Source organism: Megalobrama amblycephala, linkage group LG14, assembly GCF_018812025.1.
Source record: "Megalobrama amblycephala isolate DHTTF-2021 linkage group LG14, ASM1881202v1, whole genome shotgun sequence".
Classification (NCBI taxonomy): domain Eukaryota; kingdom Metazoa; phylum Chordata; class Actinopteri; order Cypriniformes; family Xenocyprididae; genus Megalobrama; species Megalobrama amblycephala.
In genome coordinates, this window is record NC_063057.1 from 3,750,439 (window position 1) to 3,775,144 (window position 24,706).

A 24,706-nucleotide genomic window follows, 5' to 3' on the forward strand; every position below is an offset into this window, starting at 1 on the left:
GAGTGAGAGTAATTAATGACACAATTTTCATTTTTGAGTGAACTAACCTATTAACGGGACTGAACCTCATTCGCAATGATGAATAGTTCACAAGATCAAGAGCGTGTATAAAGCAAGAAAATTGGGTCCATTTTACTTTCATGTTGTCTTACTATACATGTGATGCTCACATTTGCAATAATATTTCATCCACAGTAAAAAAGGTTTACACAAAGGATAGTTACTTAATCTAAAATTATAGAAGCTTCTTTGGAGGCTCAACTTAGGAAACAAGCTTGCAACATTTGCAAATGAGTAAGAAAAATGTCTCTGCAGGCATCATCTACACTGGGCTAACTCTGACATATTAAAACAGCCATTTCTAAATATTCACAGCAGTATAAAATAAGAGGATTTGTTGAGCTGTATCCCTGATATACAGATATTGCAAATTCTGCATTAATGTTTTATCCATTTTCTTGTTGATATTGTGCCAACCCCTGCACGCTCCACTACAGGAGGTCATGTGTTTAAAGGTGTTTATCAGCTGGAGAGGACAGTTTGCCAGCCAGCCATGGTGCATCCTAAGATCCATCATTCAGAGCGGAATTCAAGAGCGCTGCTGATCCACCCCGCAGGCAGCGACGTCGGCGAGTGAGGTTGACGCAGCATGGCACACCTGTTTCACTGATCTGCTTCAAAATCAACAAATGACTGGCTGCCAAAGCCAGTCCCTCATATTCCCCCATGACGGGAAGACTGGAGGCCAGCTCTACCGAGGTACTAATATTTCAAACTAATGAGGTTCTGCGCTACTCGTAATTATACTTTATATTCTAAAGCAGCTTCTGTTGCCCTGGGTCTTTCATAGGATTGCACTGCTAAGATGCGATTTGTAATGCGATCTGATTAAAGAGAATCCTTATTATGCACATTCTCTGAAATATATTTAGCTGTAGGAAAGCTGCCTACTCTATCTATCTATCTATCTATCTATCTATCTATCTATCTATCTATCTATCTATCTATCTATCTATCTATCTATCTACCTGTCTGTCTGTCTGTCTCTGTCTCTGTCTCTGTCTGTCCATCCATCCATCCATCTTAGTGTTGTCAAAAGTAGTGACTTAAAAAATGTGACACTTTGTGCTCTGTTGAGCGGATTCTTAAACACCTCTGATTGGCCATTGTGTTCACACACTCAACAGATATATCTGTGATTGGCTACAATGATCAACATTTTAAAAACATGTTGTAAATAGACATCAGTGACGCTCTTCACCGAGCGCTTACATAGATACACATGGCAGCGTTTGAAAGCAGGCATCTATCAGCAGTCCTGCTTTCAAAATGCTTTCAAATTCAAACGCTCCTGTGCGTTGATCATTATAGCCAATCACAGACATATATGTTGAGCGTGTGAACACAATGGCCAATCAGAGGTGTTTACGAATTCGCTCAACAGCGCTCAAAGCGTCACATCCATCAATCTATCTATCTTTCTATCTATTAGAGTTGTGAAAAGTAACGACTTAGTCGGTACTGAAATTTTAAAAGTGTGACACTTTGAGCGCTGTTGAGTGGATTCGTAAACAACTCTGATTGGCCATTGTGTTCACGGCTCATCGGATATATGTCTGTGATTGGCTTCAATGATCAATGCTGTACAAACATAGTAAAAAGTCATCAATGACGCTCTTCACCGAGCGCTTACACAGATACACATGGGAACATTTGAAAGCAGGCGTCTATTGCGGACCAGTCCGCCGGCTTTCAAACACTCCGGCTTGCGCTTTTAAAATGCTTTGAAATTCAAACAGTTATGTGTGCTTTCAAAGGCTGCCATGCATTGATCATTGAAGCCAATCACAGACATTTCCGATGAGCACATCAATGCAATGGCCAATCAGAGGTGTTTACGAATCTGCTCAACAGCGCTCAAAGCGTCACATTTTTAAAATTTCAGTACCGATAGGTACCAAAGTCAGTACTATCTATCTATCTATCTATCTATCTATCTATCTATCTATCTATCTACTGTATCTATCTATCTATCTATCTGTCTGTCTGTCTGTCTGTCTCTGTCCATCCGTCCATCCATCCATCCATCCATCTTAGTGTTGTCAAAAGTAGTGACTTCGAAACCAAGTCGATACTGAAATTTTAAAAATGTGACACTTTGTGCTCTGTTGAGCGGATTCTTAAACACCTCTGATTGGCCATTGTGTTCACACACTCAACAGATATATCTGTGATTGGCTACAATGATCAACATTTTAAAAACATGTTGTAAATAGACATCAGTGACGCTCTTCACCGAGCGCTTACATAGATACACATGGCAGCGTTTGAAAGCAGGCATCTATCAGCAGTCCTGCTTTCAAAACGCTTTCAAATTCAAACGCTCCTGTGCGTTGATCATTATAGCCAATCACAGACTATATGTTGAGCGTGTGAACACAATGGCCAATCAGAGGTGTTTACGAATTCGCTCAACAGCGCTCAAAGCGTCACATCCATCTATCTATCTATCTATCTATTAGAGTTGTGAAAAGTAAAGACTTAGTCGGTACTGAAATTTAAAAAATATGACACTTTGAGCGCTGTTGAGTGGATTCGTAAACAACTCTGATTGGCCATTGTGTTCACGGCTCATTGGATATGTCTGTGATTGGCTTCAATGATCAACGCTGTAAAAACATAGTAAAAAGTCATCAATGACGCTCTTCACCGAGCGCTTACACAGATACACATGGGAACATTTGAAAGCAGGCGTCTATCGCGGACCAGTCCACCGGCTTTCAAACACTCCCGCTTGCGCTTTTAAAACGCTTTGAAATTCAAACAGTTCCGTGTGCTTTCAAAGGCTGCCGCGCGTTGATCATTGAAGCCAATCACAGACATTTCCGATGAGCACATCAATGCAATGGCCAATCAGAGGTGTTTACGAATCTGCTCAACAGCGCTCAAAGCGTCACATTTTTAAAATTTCAGTACCGATAGGTACCAAAGTTGGTACTATCTATCTATCTATCTATAAAGCCTATAAATCATTAACTTTAATCATCAACTTTAATCACCAAACTAAACTGTTCATTATCTGGTTGACTAGACATCACGTTCCAAAAACCTAATAAAAGTTGTCTGACTAGCTGTTAGGACCATCCTGGAGCAACCTTAGACCAGCTAGAAACCATTAACTAAACTGTCAGCATAAGATTGATTTTAATGAAGGGGATGGATGACTCAACATAAAAAACTAGTACAAATCTATCTATCTATAACTATCATATCCTGATATTTCATGCCATTCAGCTCAACTGTGATCCTGACTATGTCATACATGCACACACACATCTTACTGACACACATTCGACGTGTCTCTACGGGAGCTCATGTGTCTATTTGTTGTTCTACAATCACAGTACTGCTTGTCAGCACACACTCTCATATTAACTCCAAAAGCTGTTGGAAAGCCGCCCCCTGCCAAATGACAGCTGCTTCCCCTGGAGCGTCTGCATTTGCCCCCGCTAGCATTGCCTGCCGGGAGCCAGGTAGCAGCCAAACGGGAGCGCAGACCCTGATCACATGGTTATGTCACTCGCTACCTTAAGCTCAGTATCTGTATCAGTATCTCAGTATCTGCTAGTTCTTTCTCTTTCTGCATCATTGCAATGCATGAGGCATTTCAGTTCTCTGATAGAATGCTAACACCAAAGGTTCAACGGGCAATGTGACATTAGGCTTTTATGGAATGTGTGGGCGGCCATGCCCAGAATCCTTCTCACCATGTCACCATGTTTCTTAAAGGATTAGTTCACTTTCAAATAAAAATTTCCTGATAATTTACTCACCCCCATGTCATCCAAGATGTCCATGTCCTTCTTTCTTCAGTCGAAAAGAAATTAAGGTTCCAAGATTATTCTCCTTATAGTGGACTTCAATGGCCTCCAAATGGTTGAAGGTCAAAATTACTGTTTCAGTGCAGCTTCAAACGAATGATCGCCTTCCAAGTGGTTCCGCCAAAACCGCACTTTAGCATTCTTCAAAAAGCTTACGCTGTATGTCCTACGCCTTCCCTATTCTACTTACATAAAAATGGAACTGGCGCTGCGTTCATTCCGTAAGTTAAATAGGGAAGGCGTAGGACATACAGCATAAGCTTTTTGAAGAATACGAAAGTGCGGTTTTGGCGGAACCACTTGGAAGGCGATCATTTGTTTATATAAAGCATATACATTTACATTTTTTTTGAAAATGACTGATTGTTTCGCTAGATAAGACCCTTATTCTTCGTCTGGTATCATTTAAAGCCCCTTGAAGCTGCAATGAAACTATATATAATATAGTTAATATAGAGAATAATCCTGGAACCTTAATTTCTTTTCGACTGAAGAAAGAAGGACATGGACATCTTGGATGACATGGGGGTGAGTAAATTATCAGGAAAATTTTATTTGAAAGTGGACTAATCCTTTAATGTCTACAACAACATATATTGCTGACATTTCATATCATATTTCATATGGCAACTTCCAGGAACATATTAACATATGGTAACATATTTCATTCACTTTTCATTCAAAATATACTACTGGCAAATTCATAATCTTTAACTGCATGTTGTCACATGAACAATCAGTCAGTAAGTACACTGATTTAAGTAGCAGTTAGTTGTAAGCTGATTGATTCACTAACAAGAATGATTCATGTTTGGACTTCACTAAAGAAACTGGCTCAAAAGAGTCCTTTGCTCAGGAAATGGATTATCCAGTTTCTTTATGTCTGCTAGAACATCTATCTATCCAACCTTAAGGTTTTTTAAACATTGGGAAAATAAAAATAATAATGTATATATAAAAAATAGCAATATTTTTAGTAATCACAGTGGCCACAAAATAGTATTTGGACACTTAAGGGGATAGTTCACCCAAAAATGAAAATTACCCCATAATTTACTCACCCTCAAGCCATCCTAGGTGTATATGACTTTCTTCTTTCAGACGAACACAATCAGAGTTACATAAAAAATATCCTGTCTCTTCCAAGCTTTATAATGGCAATGAATGATAGCATTTTTTTAAGCCATTATAAAACCCCCTCAAGTGGTTTAATAAAGGCCTTCTGAAGCGAAGCAATGTGTATTTGTAAGAAAAATATACATATTTATAACTTTATAAACTATAATAACTGGCTTCCGGTAACAGCCGTACATGAGTCTAGCTCTGATCGAAGAGTGACTTCTGACCCAACGCATGACGTATTGACGAATGCGGAAGCGCAGAGGATAGAGCAAAACAGAACACTGGTCACGAATTAGAAGTCGAAAAAGACAATTTTTAAAGAGAAATGTCTAAGGAGCTTGAGCTTGTTGCCCAGCCCTATTTGTCTGAACCGTGAAAGGCGTCTACTCTCACCTAAGCTTACGCTATGCCTACATCCAACGCCATATGCCGGAACTCGACTTTCTCATGAACATGTGGATGTTTGCCATTACAGGAAGCTATTATTATGGATATTTTTCTTTAGAAAACTTTTAGCCCCTGGAGCCATATGGATTACTTTTATGATGGATGGATGCGCTTTTTTGTAGGGATGTGTCACGATTTTCGAATATTCGATTAGTTGATTTAATTATAGAATATCGAATAGGTTGTGCGATTGTCGTCTTAAAAAATCCTCATGTTTTCAATGGTGACACGTTCACAGACAGTGGTGCGCGCGGCCAATAACGCACCTAAAAAGCTGTCAATCAACTCTTAGACAACAGTAGAACACAGACTAGTGCGGCATATAGACCTTATTTTCCAGAGAAACAAGCGCGCCGCCATCTTTAGAATATTGTCTTTGAACTTCCGTTTTAGCGGTAGCCCTGTATATTTCTATGGCATAGTTGTTGAAGAATAATTAGCTGGTGAAGTGGATTTACCTGTTGTAGAGTTAATGAAAGTTATCATGAGCATTGTTATGTTTAAAGCAGATGTCTAAACAAATGTCAGTAGACCGGGAAGATTTTAAAATGAGCCGTTCATTCATAAATACATAAGATCGCTGTGGAAATACAAGCCGGAAGTCAAAAGACAACGAGCGCAGCGCTGAAAAGGGGCGGGGCTACATAAGGTCTATAACAGAGACGTTAAAAATCAATGTTCACACGACACAAGTGCCGTCATTCAGGCTGTTCACAACGTTATAACGAGTTTAGGCAGCCTAAAATCAATATGGCTTGAGGTAGGCTTGCTGCGATAGTCGGTGTTGCCGGTGTTCAGGAACAACACCGGTATCATTGTCACCGCTCCCGAAATGGCGCTAATTTGAAAGTGAAAGTAAAATCCCCTCGGTCATTCATGGTGCGTGTCCACTGGCGGAGAGCGAGCGTTTTCAGTTTATTCCTACGGAAGCTCAACGTAGGAATTAATTGAAAACGCTCGCTCTGCTTCGCACCGTTATGAATGGCCGTGCGGATTTTACTTTCACTTATATTAACGAACATATTAATATGTTTCAGCACATTACAATCATTATATGGCTTGAGTTAAGACAGCATATTCCGCAATGAATTAAACAGTTTATCAATATCATACTGAAAGCGTGAATGGTCTCTCTCCCTCTCTCTCTGTTTATGTGTGCATGCGGGGGAGGGGTGCGATTTTCGAATAATAATCGAATAATTCCCAGCGATTTTCGAATATTATTTTTGCTTGAAATGCCCATCCCTACTTTTTTGGGCTTAAAAAATGGCACCATGCACTCCCATGATATTTTTCAATATAACTCCGATTGGCTGAAAGAAGAAAGTCATATTCACCTAGGATGGGTGAGGATGAGTAAATTATGGGATAATTTTCATTTTGGGTGAACTATCCCTTTAAGCTGCACATAAAAATGCAATGGCATTCATACACTTTCGGTCCGAGATGTGTCGTTAAATGTACTTTTTGGGGCCATTAGAGGTCTTCAAGAATGGTAAAACTTTCTGCAAGATATTTTCTGTGGGTAAAGCTATTCACTTCAACATAATTCACATCAAATTTACAAAACAGACCAAAGATGACAGCGTCTGCATCGGTAGCCTTGGATGACTCCATGGGTCTTTTGAAGTCCAGTGAACTGTCATTAGCTTGGGATCCAAAGCCCTGAAGATCCTCCAACCAAGTCACAATGAATTTGAATTTCATGTTGATGATTTAGGTGCAAAGTTTTTTTTTTTTTTTATTCCTAGACACCCTCTAACACACACTCCAGTCAGGCAGTGTTCTCTGTCTACTTATGACCTTCTCCGCAGCCATATTCTTCACAGAGTGAGAACACAGCCCTTAGCAAGACGCAGCCTCTCTCCAAAGTCTCTCTGTGCTTTGGCGCTTGTTTAAAATTTCCCACCGAGACAAAAGACGGATTAAGTAAAGTTGCTTCAAATCCTCACCAGCCGAGTTAAGGGTTCTTCCTGAATAATGATGATAAACATGTGCTTTTTTTTTCTCCCTCAGATTTAAACAATGCAGCAGCCTCTATTCCGTTGTTCCTCGCAAGTTAATATTTTTACAACAAATTCTCCCTCCACGCACGACTGCCCAACTCAGGCTTGAAAAACAATGCTTAATTTTACAAGTCCCTGTAGCTTTGACGACAACGTGAATTATTAATCTTTCACAGCTTTCGAAGTCTTGTTTCAAAGCTTTGTATTTCCAGAGAGAGTGGGGGGAAAATTTAATCAAACACTAAGAAAGAAGAGTCTGAGAGGCACAAAGGGTGCACAAAGTCTTCAGAGACAAACATGCCGCTGTGAGAGGAGAGAAAAGGACAAGCCTGACCTCTGCTAGCACGGCTGAGCTTCACCTCAGGTGAGTTTCTGGAGCATGCGTCTCACGTTGGCATGTTGCTACCGCAGTACCGCATCTGTCTCCCTCTCTCTCTTTCCTGAGGCCTGCTCATGAAGGGAAATGTTATATTTAGCTGACCAGTATTTTGTTTGTTCACTGGATGTAACGGTGCCCTTGGAAGACTGCCAGATTTCTGCAGAGACCAATCTCTCTCTCTTTCTCTCTCTCTCACTTGTTCTCTCTCATATAAATTTAAATTGATAAACATATATTTGATTGACTGTCTTGAACCTTTTAGTGCAAGACAGCTGATTTATTGTGACATTGCAGAGCACATGTATGCCATATCCAAAAGTACCAAGAAGTTGACTTGATCGCATTCCCAAATTGCAAATAATCTTGAAGAAGCACCGAGAGCTATAAAAAAAAAGTGTATGCTCATCTAATCCTGTCAATCACAAAATACCTTGGGTGTATTAATATACTGTAAAAAATGACCGTGATTTTAACAGTAAAAGACTGTAAAAATGCTGCGGTGAAAAACTGTCAATTGGTTTACAGAAAGTTTCAGTACTATATACGGTGAATAACTGTAATAGATCTAACGGTACATTTAATGTAATTTTACGGTAAAATACCATTAAATTCACAGTTTTGGAAGTGAAAAATAACAATGCATTGTAAAATTTACAGTGAAAAACCGTAAATTGACATTCCCACAATTCCCTGCGTGACACTTCACATTTGATATATTTTCGTTTAAATAACTCTGTTTCTTCTTAGTTTTTCTGATTTTTTTCTAATCAGTTATGTACATTAGGTTTTTATGTTACATCTAATGTTGTTAAATTAATGTTTATTGCATTTTTAAATTTCATGCATGTTACCATGATGGTGTTTAGTGTGTGTGTGAATGACACTGTGTGCACCTTTTATATGTTAGTGTTAGTTGAAAATCTGCTTGTGATGAACTTTGATTCATCATGTGACTTATCACCACTGTGTTTGGTGACTGTCAGTGTATTATAAAGGTACAAAACATTTATTAGTACTTCATTAGGTTGGTAAATTAACATTATATCAGTTAATGAAATACGTTATTTTACCGTAAATTTAACAGATTTTTTTTTTACGTTGCTACTGTATTTTTTTACGGTAAAGTTCTGGCAACCACAGCTGCTGGTTTTTTACCGTAAATTTTACTGGGATTTTTTTTTACAGTGTATGTTCAATACCATTACCACTATTAAAAGAATATCTCACCAAAAATTTGAATTCTTCCACCACATACCCACCCTCAAACCTGTTCAACATTCTTTCATCTGTGGAACACAAATGGAGAAGTTCTGTAGAATGATCATGCTGCTTTTTTTCCTATACAGTTTAAGTGGATGGGAACCAAAGACTATTAAGCTCCTAAAAGGACAAAAAAGCACCATAAAACCATCATGAATGTGGTCAATGCAACTTGTGTACTGCAAAAATCTCAGCCATTTCAACTATTTTTTTTTTTTTTATCTTGTATAACTTAAAAAAAAATATATGTTGAAATTGGTTACATTATTTTGATGAGATAAAGTAATGGAAAGACTTATGTTGTCACGACTTAATGATCATGTAATTTTTTTACAGTGTGAGTTATAGTCCAAGTCTCAGTCATCTTTTACCCACCCTCAAACCTGTAGTTGAAACTTTCTTTCATCTGTGGAACACAAAAGGAGAAGTTTCAAAGAATCAAAATGCTGCTTTTTTCCATACAATTGAAGTGGATGGGAACCAAAGACTATTAAGCTCCTAAAAGGACAAAAAAGCACCATAAAACCATCAGAAAGTGGTCAATACAACTTGTGCACTATAAAATATATAATCAAATTGCTGTACAAATCATTTCAACTATTTTTCTTGCCTCCTTGAAACTTGTATAACTTAAAATGATGTTGAGTGTTATAGTCCAAGTCTCAGTCATCATTTACTCACCCTCAAACCTGTACAACTTTCTTTCATCTGTGGAACACAAAAGGAGATGTTTTCAAGAATGATCATGCTGCTCTTTTCCACACAATATTGGATGGGGACCAAAGACTTTCAAGCTCCTAAAAGGAAAAGACAGGACAATAACAGCCTCATGAACGTGACCTATAAAACTTGTGATATATATTTCCTATAAAACTTGTGTGTTAAAAACATACAGAAACATACCAAAAAGTTATTATTCATTGAACATTTTGCCTTGACATTTGTGTTCTCCATTCACTTTCATTGTATGAAAAGCAAAACAGTTGATGCTGCTTTGGCTTCATTTGGTAAAATTTCCATTGCCAAAGCAAATTAAATGTAAAAACTGGGCATTGTGTGCCTGAAATGTCAATTATCTGATTAACTTTGTGTGATGTTGCTTAAAAATGATCTGAAACATACAATGCATTTTTGTACATGTAGTATAGGCTATATTAAATGGTACTGACTTCACTTCCATGAAGATCCATCATACTAAATCTGTTTCACCAGCAACCCACATAAGTTTACCTGTATCTGACTCGAGGATTATATCAAAATGAGAATTTATGAAATCAATATTTGTCATGTTGTTTTATCTGATACATATTTAGATAGTAATGAGCTCAGCTCACATCAGATACGGGCTTAATCGGATACATTACCTTGGCAACGATTCTGCATGCGTGGGTGCCGTGATCCTGGAAGGTTTCGCCATGTAAATATGCTTTAAGGGTCTTAAACGGCATTTGTTTTTGAAAACAAATATCCCGAGCAGTCATTTAGGCTTCAAAGGACTCTGACCTATTTCTAAATGTGGACAGACTCAAAAAGAAACAAGTCAATCCATCTGTGATTGCTTTCTTGATTATAGCGTAAAGTGCCTGCTGCCCTGGTGGTTTTTGACACAAATTCTCTACGAATGTAGATTACTCTTCTCAGAAAGCTTTTGTGCACTCCAAAATTGTTTTCCATGTACTCACGTGTCTTTTCGCAGAATCTCTACTCTCCATGCGAGAGATTAATGCGAGCCGACAGGAGGGAACAGCTGAATCACATTTTCAAAGACTGTGTTGCATAGCAGCGGGGTGGCCACCTCTGCTCTGGCCTCGTCTGGTCGCTAGACCGCGTTAGCTTTTATCAGCACAATCTGCTCCAGTGTCCCTTGTGATGAGAAAGCACCCGTCCACCAATGGCGGACAAGCTGCCCACACCAACTTAGGTTCATCGGTTTGTGGTCCGCACCTTAACGACGACACCCTCAAATCGAACGTCGCCGCCACCTCGTCCAGTTGAATATGAAACCACAGCGGCGGAAAGACTCAAACACAAACATTTGACTGTTAATCAGTACGAAGATGATTTCTGTGGAAGCGCACAGATTGAATTTGCTCATTTTAATTGGATGTATGGAAGGCAGCTCACATTTCCTAAACAAACAGTGGGAATTGAGCTTTGCCATTTTCCAAGTGCAATGAGTCTTATCTTACATCAACAAATGGAAAGTGCAATGAGGAGGAGCTGTAAATTCATTTACGTATTCATAGAGAATTATTCAAGCTCTCCTATAATGTTATCTTACTTTGAGAGTTAGTGTGAAAGCCCCAGATTTTTGGACACACAAAAAGCAATACAGCATTCCTATACAGAAGTTTTCATTTGTGTCCAAAAAAAAAAAAAAAAAAAAAATGATGGACTAAAGTGACCCTAAAAGCACCAGTACCTGCTGTTAGCATAATGGAGCTTACAGTGAAGCTTCCTGCACTACACTGTAATTAGATTTTTATTTTGCCTTCCTCTGCCAACCTTCCTGCTTTGCTGGTGTCACAATGCCAATTTAAACGATTAACTGGCAACAGAGCTTCTTCCACCTTGACTTTTAAAAAAACCTCAAATTTAAGTTTAAATTTGTCAGCGAGCAATGTCCTACAGTGGATATAAATGCACCATTGGAGAATTCTGTATTTCTTTTTTTTCTGAAAATAACAAACATTTCACCACATCTCAATTTATGTATTGTGTTAAAGAGTAACATTTTCGGAACAAAAATGGTGGCTTGCATTTAAAGAACACGAAATACACAAAATAATATTTAATAATAATACTAACATTTAAAATAATCATGTAATATTTTAATAATGGTATTTTAACATTTTACAAATTATAGCTTAAAGGAGCCGAGGAACATGTTTTCAAAAGATGTAATATAAGTCTTAAGTGTCCCCTGAATGTGTCTGTGAAGTTTCAGCTCAAAATAACCCATAGTTTTTTTTAATTATTTTTTTTAACTGCCTATCATTATAAATGTGCCGATTCTGGGTACGCGGCCCCTTTAAATCTCGTGCTCCATGCCCCAAGAGCTCGCGCTTGCCTTAAACACCATAAACAAACTTCACACAGCTAATATAACCCTCAAAATGGATCTTTACAAAGTGTTCGTCATGCAACATGTCTAATCGCGTAAGTATAGTATTTATTTGGATGTTTACATTCTATTCTGAATGAGTTTGATGGTGCTCCGTGGCTAAAGCTAACATTACACACTGTTGGAGAGATTTATAAAGAATGAAGTTGTGTTTATGCATTATACAAACTGCAAGTGTTTAAAAATGAAAATAACGACAGTCTTATCTCCGTGAATACAGTAAGAAACGATGGTAACTTTAACCACATTTAACAGTACATTAGCAACATGCTAACGAAACATTTAGAAAAACAATTCACAAATATCACTAAAAATATCATGATATCATGGATCATGTCAGTTATTATCGCTCCATCTGCCATTTTTCGCTATTGTTCTTGCTTGCTTACCTAGTCTGATGATTCAGCTGTGCACAGATCCAGATGTTAAAACTGGCTGCCCTTGTCTAATGCCTTGAACATGGGCTGGCATATGCAAATATTGGGGTCATACATATTAATGAGCCCAACTGTTACATAACAGTCGGTGTTATGTTGAGATTCGCCTGTTCCTCGGAGGTCATTTAAACAAATGAGATTTACATAAGAAGGAGGAAACAATGGTGTTTGAGACTCACTGTATGTCATTTCCATGTACTGAACTCGTTATTCAAACATTTCAGGATTTTTCTTCATATAGTGGACTTCAGCAGTTACCAACGGGTTAAAATGCAGCTTCAAAGGGCTCTGCACGATCCCAGCCGAGGAATAAGGGTCTTATCTAGCAAAATGATCAGTCATTTTCTAAAAAAATTAAAATTTATATACTTTTTAACCACAAATGCTCATCTTGCACTGCTCTGCGATGTGCCACGCATTACGCAATCATGTTGGAAAGGTCACGCGTGACGTAGGCGGAAATACTGAGCAAGTGTTTACAAAGTGAACGTGCAAAGACTAAATCAAACAGCCTTTACAAAAAAAAAAAAAAGTCAAATAACGATGTCCGATAATGAGATGGAGCTTTTTGCCCTACCGCGGTACTTCCGCCTACGTCACGCGTGACCTTTCCAACGTGCTTACAGAATGCATGGCTCATCGCAGAGCTAGTGCAAGACAAGCATTTGTGGTTAAAAAGTATACAATTTTGACCAATAAATAAGATCCTTATTCCTCGGCTGGGATCATATAGAGCCCTTTGAAGCTGCACTGAAACTGCAATTTGGACCTTCAACCTGTTGTACCCCAGTGAAGTTCACTATATGGAGAAAAATCCTGGAATGTTTTCCTCAAAAACCTTAATTTCTTTTCGACTGAAGAATGAAAGACATGAACATCTTGGATGACATGGGGGTGAGTAAATTATTAGGAAATTTGAATTCTGAAGTGAACTAATCCTTTAAATGACGCACAATAAAATATTCTATTTACAAATAATTTTACCTTGATTTTTCATTCCATTTCATCTCAAGCTTGCTTTTCACTGATGCTGCTGTCTCCATGGTGTCTCCAAGTACAGAAACTAAAAAAAAAAAAAAAAAATACAGAAAAAAAAAGATGTTATTAGTGGCTAAATTGTAGGTTGTTGTGGAAATGATGAGAAGTGAACAAAAAGTTTTAACATGACCTTCATTTAACAAAATCTGTTGGTTTTGATAAAAATCAATATTTAGAACTTTAAAAATGTCCGTAATTAAAGAAACACCCATTTATGTGCATTATACATCTGTTATAGCAAAGCCGTCGCAAATGGCGACGCCGTTGAGGTTCCGTAGGCGGAGAATCAACGCCTCCTCGAGTTGCAGCTACGCTTATCTCAGTCAACAGGCTGCGAAGAGTCTGACACATGCTTTTGTCTCAGCCCACGTGCACTCCTTTATCTCCTTCTTTCTTTCCTTCACCCTCCTCTTCTTCTTCAACAGCTGTCCAAACCGCAGCACCCCTTAGCCTGTTCATCACCCACACGCCAACTTTGAGAGGCCAATTAGCATGCTGAAATCCCAATCAAAACAACAGGCTGTCAGTCCGTAAGAGAACGACACTTGGTGACTCTGCCTCCATAATCCATACGCCTGAGAGTTGAGCTTTGTCAGTACAAGTGTTATAGCTTTGGTGATATCCGTGAGCTTGTCTGGAGACATTCTGGGTGTCTTGGCATGCCAACACAAACCTCGACTCTCAGTGCAATGCAGAGACTACCTTATATAGATCATTTCGGAATGGTAATCTGTGATTTGGAGCCCTCGGGGCAAATTCATTAAGTGTACAAGTGCTTTGTTCAGCACAATTTTTTATTGAGTTCATTTACTCTAATAGGCTTAATATAGTTGTTCCTGAGTTGGTGGAAATGGGACTAAAATTAAACTTGACTGCGATTAACAAAATAGCAACGGACATTTCCATAGCATGCTTAATGTATTGTTCAACGGCCGGTGTTGTTATAATTTTAGCAGGCATTGGTAATGTCACCTAATAAACGGACAAAGGGTTTCTGTCACCTGCAAATGAAGATCTATGACTCTACATTTCTCCCAGTTTAAGCAGCACTGTGGACTCTCTGGGAAGTGGTTTTTCATCCAGATTCCCCAGCTTCATTCTGTATTCATTTCAGCATCAAAAAAAAGAAAAACATCTGCAAAGGGTGAAGGACTTGTCATTGGAGGACGAATGAGGAGAGAAAGAAAGCATATTATTTGCATAAGCTGTCTCAGCATTAGCTATAAGATGGATTTTGCATCACTAGCTTTGTGATCCAGACTGTAAGAGTTCCTCTGAGATACCAGACAAGATTAGACTTCTTTTAGATTTGATAGCAGAATCTAAAACTGACAATCACCAAATGCAAGTAAAATTTTTAAGAGTTTAAATATAAAACATGATTTAAAGGCACATTGTTCATCAGCTGGAAAAAAATCATTCTGAAATGATATCGTTTCTCTGTGCCATTATCATTATAGTTGTGGTGTGAACTCTGCTATTCTTTTATATTAAGAACGATTTTCAGAGCTATATTTTATCATTATGATTATAGTTATCATCCTTGGTGTGAACAGGCCTTAATTATTAGAAAGAATTACTATAGTTTTTTTTTTTTTTTTTTTTAAATCAGTCATAAGAAACGTGATAAAATCTAATCAAAAAGATATAAAAAATTGTAAATTCAATAGTAAGTTGAGGTAATTGAATTGAATTGATTACTGTGTTTCTGCAGATTACACAAAAGAATCATTCACTCAAGCAAATCATTCAGAAATCACTGATTCATTTAGGAACAAAACATGAGTCATTGATTTATTTACTCAACTGATTCAATTAAAACACTGATACATTCAGTAACGTTCAGTGTTGGGGAAAGTTACTTTTAAAAGTAATGCATTACAATATTGGGTTACTCCCTAAAAAAGTAACTAATTGTGTTACTTAGTTACCTTTTTATGTAAACTTTTTTATGTGAAGGAAATGCAAATTCACACCTGTACAGTAGATGGCGCAGAACGACTGCAATTTTCTCACGATTTCTCTCAAAATAGGGACAGGAGAGCTATCAGTCAATAAATGGGAAAACACTAACTTGCTCTACTTATTTTAATGCGTTACTTTATTAGTTACTTGAAAAAAAGTAATGCGTTACCCCCAATACTGGAAACGACACAACTGTGTGCTGAGTCTAGCAATGGTTAAATGTGCTTTGTGATTATTCGGAAATATTTTTGTACAAGTAGAACAAAAACCGATAAAGTAACTGGCAATTTTTTATCTAAAATGTCAGTTACTGTCCTCAATATTAGCTTCTTGTTTATTGAACAACAGTATTACAGCAATATCACACAGGTGAGGATACATTGGTTAGGGGGATTGGCTAATATATAATGTTTGCCACAAATATACAAGGGAAATATTTCTTTGTCACAGGGAGATGACTGTTTTATAATGAGATACTACAAAATACAGTTTTATGGCCAGTAAGAAATATTTATGGCCTGTAAATGTTCTCAATTCACATCATTTTGGCAGCTGAGTCACAAAGTAATTTTTTGACCTAGCTTGTTAACTCTTTCTATTATACATTCTTCACTGTTTACCAAGATGGAAAGTAGGATGTAACACAGTGGAGAGACAAATGGGCAAGCCAAGGAAGCGCCACAAATGATTTTTCAAAACAAATTTGTACAACGATTCCCTCAGGTTGTGGAGCAAGCGAGCAGATTTTAATTGGGAAGATGCCCTAGAATAGGAGCTCACCTGGAGAGGACCATTTTTTACTCTCTTTCCTTGTCTCTCTCATTCTCCCTCCCTCTCTATTTTCTTTATCTCAGTCTGTCAGATAGGCCCTGTAATCAGTTCATCTGTTATCAGTCATTCCCACTGTTTCTGCCATCCCAGAATGCTTGGCTCTGGTTGAAAGTCTCCTCTATCGACAGCCCTGGGTTATCAGCAGCCTGTGAGGGAACATCGCTCGGATACTCCATTTGCTGTGCAGGTCTCATCTAGATTTATATTTTTTATTCTAATCCAGTTCATTAAAGGTGAACTCAGTCATTTTTGTTTACATTTCATTGGTTTTTCTTAGAAACACATGACATCCATCCATCCATCCAGTGGCGGAACTAGACTTTTATACATGGCCAAGGCTACTGTTGAGGGTCCATAGACCGTGAAACAATATCATGTATAATACTGGTTTGTATATATACACTCTTCCAGCCTAGGGTGAAGTCATTATGTAGAGCCATTAACAATGATTTGAGACAAATTATATCTTTTAATGGAAAACTATGAGTGGTTTAATGGCAGAATTTTGAACAGCTCCGCGCTTGTGTTACCCCCTTAATTCTTAATTGTCTGTGTTTTGCAACTAACATCAATATTCTCTTAATATTCAATGCTAATACATTAACAATGTGCTATGTCACCACACATAAAAAATAAATGCTTCTTTCAACAGGCGGTGAAATGGAAGTAGCGAATCAGAAACTATATGGCCAATCAGATGTCAGAGGTGTCTAGTGCCACCCCGCACACCCCTCTGGCTCCGCCACTGCATCCATCCATCTTCCTAGCATTTTTCCCACTCATTTGCAGGGTCCGCTTCACATACATTTTGATTTGGCACAGGTTGTATGCAGGATGTCCTTCCTGACACAACCCAGCACTGAGAGTTCTGGGACACATTCACACACACTCCTACAGACAATTTTTGGCATATCCAATCCACCTAACCTGCATGTCTTTGAACTGTGGGGGAAACCAGAGCACCCGGAGGAAACCCGGAGGAAACCCACGCTGACACGGGGAGAACCTGCAAACTTCGACGATTGTTTAGCCAATGATCAGGGCTGATTATATCCTAATAATCGGGGGGGGGGGGGGGGGTTGTCGTAATGTCATGATTGTGTTCTGTTTAGTTCTTGTCATGTCAGTTCATATTAGTTTCTATGGTTACTGATGAGTTAATCCTTGTCCAGCTATTTCTGTTTAGTTCCCTCATTTACTATATGCGTATATATACTCCATATTATGTTCAGTCCTTTGTCAGTTACTGTTTGTGTTGAGTTATTTTATTAAAGACTCTGTTTTTTCTCATCATATCCTTAGTCGTGCGCTTTCTACAGCCACCGTTACAATCACTGTAAAACCCAATAAGTTCAGAATACTCAAAACATTTGAGGAAACTTATTACCCCAAAGCATTTAAGTAAACTAACTCATTTTTTTAAAGTTGGTAGAACTTAAAATTTTTGTGACAAGTGGGGCGGGGCTGAGAGCCATGGAAGCGGATCAAGGCCAGTGTGGTGCACAGGTGTCTCTCACTAACAATCCCGTCACCAGCATCCCTTTCCCAACTCATCATAATGTTAATTACATACAGTTAATTTACATAAACATCACATTCAGATCTTGGTTAAATGTTACATAGCAAATAACACATGCTATTATAACTATCAGAGAGACTGTCATTACATACTTGCATATATGTAATCAAACAACATGTGGTCTTTAATGTTTTGCAGCTCATCCTCAACCTAACCACAGGCTCTACTCTTCACCACAGTGGTAACGTTACAAAACTAACATAACAGAACCCCCCTGAATCCCAACATAACACAACATTAAACATGAACTTATATCTCCATATGTTAATCTTGTGCAAAAACACACAAAATAACACTTAATTTCAACAGTTATTTATATGGTCTGACGCAAAGGATGCTCAACTCAACTCAATCATATTAAGTTCAGCTTACTACAATGAAATTTTGAGTTCATGCAACTTTTTCCTATTAAGTACAATGAACTTTCATCATTATTTGAGTGAAACAAACTCATTTAATTTAATTAATTTCACTGTTCAGTTTTACAGTGCGATAGTGACATAATCTAATGCGAGAAACAATATATTAATTTAGAAATTACATGAATTGCACCGTTTTTTAAAAAAAAAAAAAAAAAAAAAGATTAAAACATTGGTAGCTACAGAATGTGGTCTATCAAGTTCTTGAGGCTGCACAATTTCTAGTCATTATTTATTTATGTAAAACAGTTTTTTGTGTGTGTGATCATTTTCGGTTTTGTATGAACTATTCCTTTCATCGTATTTCTAAAAAGTACTATTCATTTTTATTGATTTTAAAAACCTTTTTAATTGGCAAATAAAAAATGTAAAATAAACTAGCTTGTCTGCTTGAATTTTACATTATGCATCCATCACCTTGATTAGCAACGCTGTCCTGGATGTGTTTTGTGCTGTCGGATCTGTTGACTTTGATTCGCCTGTTGTCTTATTTGTTCCCCTTTGTTGCATCAGTTCCAAATCCATATCATGACTCAGCCCACAAGCAAGCTGCCTGCATCTATATTTGCTCTGTCTCAAAAGCGTACCGTTAAGTGGGTCACATCTTAGGAAACTTTGGCCTGCTTTGCCAGTTGGACCCATGGTAATGAGGACAAAAGGAGGGCGAAATCTGTTGGCCCTTGTGAGGCGCTGACTCATAAGTGAGAGTTCCACAGATTGATGCAGTCCTACCGAATTTCATCCCGGCTTGCTCGGAGCTCAGTACGAGGGCCGCCTGTATGACCTCATCGAGCATCCTCATAAATCAGAAAAGTTTGGCGAGCGAGCTTCGCACTGTGCCTAAAATTTATTTTCTGTGAAGTTTGTTGCAATCTACATAGAATCACTTTAACAGAAATGCCTGCAAAGGAAGCAGCACTTTTATGACTTTGCAGCTGAATTAAATGAGGCATGTTGATGGCTTTACGCCTAGAGTGATAAAAGTGATTTTCTTTTATTTTTTGCTACCAGGCCTCAGTGGTACAGGTAGCCTCAGTACTTGGCTTGATGGGGCCTGTCCATTTTCAGCTCCCATTTGCTCTAGTGGAGATGAAGAGGCTGTGATTGTGCTGAAAAAATATCCGTATGTGCCTGGGAGTGCATGTGCCCTGAACCAACCCCCGTTCACTATGCTCGACAGTGTAAGGTCACTCTCGACGGCTGGAGGGAGGAAGGGAGGAGGAGTTGTTCTGCTTGCACAGTGCGACCGGCTAATCCAAGCGCTCTTCCAGCTCACATGTAGAGATTACATCCTCCCTTTACATTACAACTGGGTTGCCCCCCACGCATCTCGCCGATGACCCGCTCTCTAAGCGAGAGAAAGAACATGACCAAAACACATGCTTAATCACAGCGTATATCTCTACAGCTGTTGAATATCCTGTACTTGAGGAGTTGCTATGGTGACAGTCGGCCATGTTGGCCTTGATGTTTTCACAGTCCCCTCTAATTACACTCCGTGGTTTGAAATGACTCAGGACGTTTCGGCGTGCCGTGCAAATGCTTTTGACAGCACGGTCCACTGAAAGAGAAACTGTGAAGGTAACGATTGCACTATGAAAACCTGAGGAAAATGTCTTTGACTCTGATATAGTGTATGTATACATCTTTAGTGTAATGTAGCATGTGTATATCAACAGGTTAATTCTGTTCATTCTACTTTACAATCACTCACAATTTATCAGTGTCATATCCAGGAACAATTATGAAAATAAATACTCTATATCTATACTTGTATCTGTCTGATATTAGGAAACTAAATACTGTAGGTTCAATTTTGATGGGGTTCAATCACATGCATTGCATAGCATTTTTTCACTTTCTTAAGAATTACAGTACTTTCTACAGCAACATGTTAACGTTAGCATGATGTGAATAGCGTTCAGTGTAATGCCATGTTCAGACTACACAATATCAACATGATTTTGGCACCGTAGGGTGTTCTGGTGATTCGTAAATGACAATGGGCGTCAATGGGCGACAATGACAATGGGCGTCGGGATGCAAGAATCGATCATATAGCGACATATGCCACGACAGAAGGACTAGCATGTTTAACTTTTTTCCGTCCTCCACAACAGGTTCCATCACATCTGTGAAGTTAACCAATAGGAGCACAGAAGCTCTTCCGTACACAGCTTTCAAACATGGCGAAACGAGAGAGGGACGATGGTATTGGTGCTGCTAGGTTGAATTATGCAATGGAGGAAAGGCTCATGGAGCTATGGTAACAATACTCCAGCCTTTATGATGTTTCCTTGATTGACTACCACGACAGTGTGAAAAAAGATAAATGCTGACGAACAATAGCGGAGGCTAACACTCCGCTTTAATAGATTGTTTATGCTCTTGATTCCAGAACTCATTCGCTAGTTCATCGCTCATTTCGTTAAAGGCGGCAAGCGATGATTGGTCGGGAAGCATCGTGTAGTCTGACATGTTTCTTGTCCATGACACAACAAGAATCAAATGTCAAAATCGCATTATCAGACTCAGTAGCTATGTTTCCATCACTGTTTTTAAATGATGTTTTATTAACAAAATTCGGGAGGAGCAGGTGCAGATAATTAGACTAATTATCACAGGTGGAAAGCATTCAGCTAATCAACCAACAGAGGTATATATACTGCAGACTTACCTCCGTTCGATTGACAGTTTATCAGCATCCCTCCACCACCCCATCTCCTCACTTCTAAATTCTATCTCTCATAACCACATCCGGGGGGAGTACTCTGGGTTCGGGAGAAAATTCCGAGCTCGGAGTCCTCCAAATACAGCACGCCAAATACTTTCTCTATCTAATTATATGTATATGTGAATTCGTGAAGCACATTTTGAACTATCGCATCAGAAACAAGGGATGGAAACACCAAATTTTGGTTAAAAAATCTGAGGTGGATTTTGACTTGAGCAAAAAAGATTTAATGTGAATAATGGGAGATGGAAACACATTTGCCAAATAAATTATGATGTAGTGAACTAGGGCTGCACAACGATTAATCGCAATTAAAATCGCGTTTGCAAAATAAAAGTCTGTGTTTACGTAATATATGTGTGTGTTCTGTGTATAATAATTATGTATATATAAATACATGCACATGCATGTATAAATTTAAAAAATATATACATGTATAAATAAATATACATATTTATATATATATTTTAGATTATATTTATATTTAGATTATTTTATATATAAATATAATTTTTTTCTTAAATATATACATGTATGTGCATGTATTTATATATACAGAACACACACATATATTACGTAAACACAGACTTTTATTTTGCAAACGATTAATCGTGATTAATCGTTGTGCAGCCCTATAGTGAACATTAAACCCATGTGACTAATCAGCTGTTTCCACTGGTGTTTTATTTACTGTTGGTTACTAGGTAACCAATACCACGTCATCCGCTCGAACAACTTGATGGAAACGCATTTAATTCACATTTGATTGTTTTTTGTTTTTTTGTGCACTTTGAAAAGATTCGCTTCACGTTTGAATGGCAACCCAGCTGTGACTATCGTAACAGACACAAATATAAAATAAACCTACTCATTATAAAAGTACATTTCTATACCTGCCGTAAAGATTTTCACATTAACTCACTCTGAAATGTCATACATGCATCATGCTACATGATGCTTTGTGTGAACTGTAAATTGAATTTATCATTGGACTGGAGATCCAAAAACAAAATACAGCCTCCTGTGAGGCAAAGTAGTTCTGAGGGGGCCGACACTCTCTGACAGCATCTCAGAGAGGGAACGCTGAAACCAGCCCCTCCGGCAACAGATTTATTTTTAACTCTCCCTCATCTCACCGTCTGCAAAAAAATGCTCCTGGCTCTCCATTAGTGCGGTCACGTGCCGTCAGCGATGCACGGACCAATGGATGGCAACAAGGGACCAAGAGTCCCCTCCCCACATATCCAATCAACTCCTCTCCACGTGAGGGGTGATGCCCAGAAGTTACATCTTTCCCTTAAGGGCCTGTGGTTATATCTGGACCAGCTTTAATTTTCATTTTAGAAAAGCTGGTTTCAGATGGCATGAGGTGTTTAGGCTGGCTGGTTATTTTTCAGGTACAGTCCGACTAGTATAGCCACGAGGACACCAGCATTTACATGCCCAAAATGTACCTTATACTGAAGGACATAAGTACTATAGACATTGGCTGTTTACATGCATGTAGATACATTAATAACTAGAACATAACTCCTTTCTGTCTTGGATGAATTTCCTAAGAAACCTTTCAGTTATAATGAGACTTCTGACTTTTGATTGCAGACTTGTATCTTGGCAAATCTGAGGGCAGTACAATGTGTGGTTAAAATTTTCTCTGAAAGAAGATCTGTTCTTTTCTAGAGGAGATGAATATGATATAATTTGAGTCTTTTTCTAAGAATAAAATGGTCTAGGTTTCTATTTTCAGCGCACCGAGGATAAATCTGAGGGTGAGTTTACTTGACAACAATGTATTAAAAACAATAAAGGTTTTTCCTTTGCGTTTTTCGCATACAGACAAATGTTGTCAGAACGATTTCTGTTCACACGGATCTGTGAAAACAACTAAACACGCTGTATTATGCATGCCAGGCCAGTAGTTGGCAATGTCACTTGGTAAAGAAACACTACACACTTAAAACGCTATTGTCTTGTAAATAAATGACCAAAACGCATAAAAGTTTTCTGTTTTTAGTTGAAAACAGTGTCATGTAAACGCCCCCTGATTTTTTATTCCAAAAGTTTGGGGTCAGTAAGATTTTTTTTGTGTGTGTGTGTGTAAATTAATACTTTTATTCAGCAAGGATGCATAGTTTAAACAAGCAGCACAACCATTTTTAACTGTGATAATAATAAGAAATGTTTCTTTAGCAGAAAATTAGCATATTAAAATGATTTCTGAAGGATCATGTGACACTGAAGACTGGAGTAATGATGCTGAAAATTCAGCTTTGCATCACAGGAATAAATTACATTTGAAAAAATGTTCAAGTAGAAAACAGTTATTTTAAATTTTAACAATATTTCACACTATTAGTGTTTAATTGAGACTTTATAGTATATGCATCCAGCATCTCAGACATTTCTACTAAGAAAAAGCCCCAAATTATGTCTTATTTATCTCACCAGACTTTCAGAAAAGATCTTAGACTGTGCTCTGATTTACCATGAATCAAACATTTGAGACCTCAATCCAAACTCAAATAAATCTGTTGAGGAGTTATACTATCCACTTTAATACTGTAGCTCTACACTTTTATTGCATGCCAATAATTATATCATTTGTGCCTATTTTTATTTCAAAGGATTGTGGAAGAAATATCAAAGTTAATACTTAAATGAAACATAAATGAGAACTCCATCAAGTCTCTGGAGCAACAAAAAAGCAGCCGCTGAAAAATAAAATTCCCATAGTGAGAATGAATATTTGCAGTTGACAAAGAAGATGAGAGCCAATGGATGATTGACGGAAACATGACAGCACCGTAACACAAGAACAGCGCGGACAGCGTGTTTGTGATACTTTATTTTGTCGTGCTGGTTCCAAGACTACCAGCTGTGCCGTGTTCCAGTTTTAAGAGCCGAAGAATAGTCTCTCCGGAGAGCAGAACATGCAGTCTTAGATGCAGAAGAGGAACGGACGCCCACTTTCTAGCATTAACGCACTTCAAAAACAGCTTGGATACATCAACCATCTCTGGTTAATATTCTGAGAGTGTGGTGACCCTGATAGAGCGCTGCATAAAAACTCCTACCCGTTTTTGCCATGACAGCCATGATCTACCGGCGAGTGTACGACCATGCATGCGTGTGAGACCATGGGTGTCTTTTTTACGATTCATTCTCGGAGCAATCAAGCATCTCAACCGCTGTGTCTATTCTGTCATTACTGCTTTAATGAAGCGTGAAAGTGGCTTGCTTGCTCACCTTGAGTGTGTGAGTGTGTGTATGGGAGGGGTGAAGAGTGTGTCAAACGTCCTTTGCTTTGTGTCAAACTGACTCACCAATCAGGAGAGGTGGTGGATTAGTTCATTGGTGTAGCAGTAGGAGGACTATCAGAGCTCCTCATGCAGTCACATCATCTCTTTCTTTCTCTCTGTGTGTGTGAAACTCTTCAATAGGTCTTTATGCAATGGCCTCATAAAGTGTTCAGACACTTAAGCCA

The 24,706-nt window shown here is 38.3% G+C and overlaps 1 long non-coding RNA gene across 4 annotated transcripts in view; it reads right to left on the minus strand.

Moving 5' to 3' along the window:
• Positions 1-24,706, minus strand: part of LOC125246146 — a 34,529-nt gene extending 9,823 nt beyond the window's left edge. For 2 of the 4 annotated variants that reach the window (XR_007179751.1, XR_007179749.1), the window contains exons 1-5: positions 24,546-24,706; positions 13,641-13,719; positions 9,777-9,892; positions 9,471-9,593; positions 9,103-9,215 (exon numbers count right to left, since the gene is read on the minus strand). This is a non-coding gene — a long non-coding RNA (uncharacterized LOC125246146). Of the gene's footprint in view, positions 1-9,094; positions 9,216-9,470; positions 9,594-9,776; positions 9,893-10,459; positions 12,029-13,640; positions 13,720-24,545 lie in introns of those variants that run through there. The other 2 variants (XR_007179750.1, XR_007179752.1) reach the window with 2 other exon arrangements.